Source organism: Rhea americana, unplaced genomic scaffold, assembly GCF_003343005.1.
Source record: "Rhea americana isolate MKP2758 unplaced genomic scaffold, rheAme1 scaffold_47, whole genome shotgun sequence".
In the NCBI taxonomy this organism is placed as follows: domain Eukaryota; kingdom Metazoa; phylum Chordata; class Aves; order Rheiformes; family Rheidae; genus Rhea; species Rhea americana.
Window position 1 is genome coordinate 4,035,863 of NW_028186612.1, and position 3,652 is coordinate 4,039,514.

The following is a 3,652-nucleotide window of genomic DNA, read 5'->3' on the forward strand; positions in this document are numbered from 1 at the left end:
AAAAAAAAAAAAAAAAAAAAAGACAGTAAAATGGAACCAGCTCCAAAATTATGGAAATAATCACCATTAATTTACAGCCTCATCATCTGTGGAAGATAATATTGTTTTCTAAAGGCTGTTCATAAGACTGTTACCTACTGTGATCAATAACCACCTTGTCGTAAAGTCCCAAGGCACTGGCAGAGGCAACCACAATATTCCCTGCAATTGTTACTCATGTTACATTTATGAGAGTGCGGTTACAAGAGCCAACTGCAGAAACAAATTCAGTTTTGGTCTAACCTGAAACAATATCTTTGGGAGATGCACACACTTCCACTAAATCTGAAATTTTAAGTAATAAAAACCCACTTAGGAGAACATATATTTTTTTCAAACTGCTGTCTTATAAGGCACTTGGATAATCCTGGTTTTAGCATAGGTTTGGGGTTTAGTATCAGTGCCATCATTGCAACTTCTATTTCTACAGATACTAGTGACACTAAGTATTAGGCTGACCTATTCCCTTTCAGAAGACCCCTAACCTTAGTCTTCATAAGTGGGTTTATATGGGCCTTAGAGCCATTAAGTATGGGCAACTGTACCTGCAATGAAAGAAATTTAAGTGAATATGTTACTCTGCATTTTTAACGTACGCTAAAGTGAAGTAGTAAAGATAGTAGTCATGGTTTAGCTATCACTGAGTGACTCTTTATACTCTGATAATTGTATCCTTGAACTTAAGACATCATGGTAGTATGGAAGGGAAAGTGGCATTAATTCAAGCCCCAGATCTGCATGGAAGTTGAAAAAGCTCTACCTGTTTGGAGTCTTGTAAATCCAGTAGAGAAGCAGAGTCCTAAAAGGCAAGAAGATATGCAGTGAATAATCACAGTTCATGGATGGATTACCATCACTTGCAGGGTGTAAATCAAAGTTTGATGCCCTTCCAAATGATGGGATCTGGTTCAATCCCACGTCGGTGGCTCAGCGCAGGAGCTTGCAGGCACAGCTCTAGGACTTGCAGTAAGAGTTCACCCAAATGAGCTCCTGTCTGGTCTTCGAGCTGATGACTTCACCGGGAGGCACCTCTGTTTTGGGTACCAGGAGCAATATTGCCAATGCAAACAGTGCATTTCCCTTCCACCTGCCAGATTTTCCTCTTTTTGGTCTACCTGCTGGCAGCAACCGGGTTGCAATGAAATGCGAAGAGGCAGAGAGTTTTCCCTCTCTCCCACTTCCCCTGAAACGTCAGGCTGTCACACAACGGAGCTGGGAATCTCACGAGACTCATCCCTCCCTGGCAGAGGAAGATACAGGCTTGTGCTGTCCTTATGCCCTTTGGTGCTGTTTCGCTTTATGCCTGTACTAAATCTCTCCCCAGGGTTCAGAGCGAGAGTGGCTGTCACAGTTTGGCATGGGGTGTGTTTGAAGGTTGCCAAGGTGACCGTGATGGCAGCATTTAAAAATGGCACAGGCCGTCATTTAATGCCGGCTGGATAGGGATCGCAGGGAAGGTCACTCGGTGACCTGGCGTAACCCGTCACGGATTCGTGGCCCTTTAGAGCAGAAACGTTTGGGGGGTGGTCAGGGAGGGAGGTTCCCAAGTGTAGGGGGGAGCCGTTCATCCAGGGGAGTCACATTTGGGCTGGGGTTGGAAGGAATTTCTTCTGCAATACTAGCCCACCCGAAACAACGGTCTGGAGGAACGAGACACTCCGTATTACAACAGATAAACCTGCTTTAATTACACATGTATAGAAAGCAGGGGAGCAAGAACTGATGATGAAAAAGATGCAACAGCCCCAGCAGAATTAGCTTAATTTCTCCTGTGCCCTTAATTATCTTGGAGGAAGAAGGGCTTGAGGGATGTGAGACGTCTCAGGAGCAGAGGGGGAGGGAACGCTTCATCATCTGCTTGCAAGGCTCTACCAGCCTGCCCACATTCCCTGCCTCCCACACCCACGAGCCCAGCGTTCTCCGAGCATGACGCCGGCACTGCCATCCTCCAGAACGAGGGCCAGCTACCAACCACGTGTGAGGTTACCCGGGAGCACCGTGCTCAGAGCCGGGTTTGTTAATACGGCACGGCTCAAAAGCAACTGGACGTGGTCAGCGTCGGATGGCGTTTTGGTGGCGCCGCGGCGGCTGGGAGTGCAGCCCTCTGCACGTTGTCGCACTGAATAATAACAACAAATCTGCATTTTGATAGCTGGGTGTCTGCACATCCGTGTGTGCTGGCAAATTGCTCACTGTTAGGGTATAGTAACAAACACGAGGACCACTCTGTGCCTACAAACAGATGAGAGAGGAACTCATTCGCGTGCCCCACCTGCACGCGTGGAGCAGAATGCAGCTGCCCTGGGGATGGTGGGTTTCACTGCTGCTTTCTTCTTGTGTCAGCCAGACTGTGCACATTGTAGGTCATGCTAACGGCCCCTCGGCCTTCTCATGAAACTGCCCTGATATCTGAGAACCAGGAATCCACCTGCACTTTTCTATTTAAGGTAGAGTTTAACCCTACCCACCCGTCCTCTTACAACTCTCCCTCTCCCCTGCTGCTGGGACCGTCTCCTCCTCCAGCTTTTCTGCAGTCCCTGGGAGCCTTTCTTTGCTTGGAGTCTGTGGAGACACCCCCAATCCTGCTACTATTGCACTGAGTGAGGCCAGGCAGCCTCTGGATGGGAGACTTGGGGCGGCACAAAGCTGGGTTTGTCCCCATCTTGGGGCTTTTGCTGGCTCTTCCAGGCAGGAGAGACCTGACCATGAGACTGTTCTCCTAGATATCCCTTCTAAGATCAATACTCCTCCACTGACTAGAGAAGGAAGGTGAAATGTGCTAATAATTAAGTGGTAGGGAGGGTTCTCAGCTGAATTCAATCAACCATAATGTTAATTGTTAGGCCAGCAGGGCCAGGGACCATCTCCAGCACTCGATTTGGGAGGATCTGCTTAGGTGGGTTTAAGGACAAGAGCCATGTCATCATTTCTAGCCTAAGGCCCCCCCCCCCCCCCAAAAAAAAAAAGGTCAAAAAATGGTCCTAAGCACATGTAGCACTGATACAGATGTGTCCTAAATAACCTGCTAGGATATTTTTCAGACAGCTCATTAGTTGAGGTGAATCCTGCTGTTAGCACTAATTGGTGATCACCCTGCAGTCTTTGCCAGTTGCATTGTACAGCCACTGTCTACCATACCTCCAAGCCACTATATAATAGTTTGTCCCCCCCCCCAGCTACAACAGCAACAAATCAGCCACCATGCTGTATTTTTGGAAGACATCTTTATCTGTATCCTCCAACTGCTCCTTAGTCTGTAGTAAATGCCTCTTGAGTGGGAGATGCCAGTTTTACCATCCCAATTAACCTGCTCATTAGAACAATGTAATTTTGTAACAATTCCAGCTCCAGACAAGTTGCAAAAACCTGAAAAAGTCCCCGAGCACCCACGTTGTTCCTCACCTCGGTACGAGTGCCAGCGGCCCTGTGCAACGCCTCGCAGAGCAGGACAGCTGGCGGCAGGAGGAGTGTCGCTATCCCACTGCCAAGGGAGGGAATTTGAGACCGTTTGCTCCAAGACCACCCAGGAAATCAGTGGCAATACAAGATTAGAGGTTGGGCTCCCAGCTCCAGCTCCCAGCCCCAGGCTTAAACCACGAAACCAAAAACACTT

The 3,652-nt window shown here is 48.2% G+C and overlaps 1 long non-coding RNA gene across 1 annotated transcript in view; it reads right to left on the bottom strand.

The window, feature by feature from the left end:
- LOC146589315 (uncharacterized) overlaps positions 1 to 1,350 on the bottom strand; it is a 10,521-nt gene extending 9,171 nt beyond the window's left edge. Inside the window, exon 1 of the long non-coding RNA XR_014897220.1 lies at positions 800 to 1,350. This is a non-coding gene — a long non-coding RNA (uncharacterized LOC146589315). The remainder of the gene's footprint in view (positions 1 to 799) is intronic.
- Between the last annotated feature and the right edge of the window lie 2,302 nt (positions 1,351 to 3,652).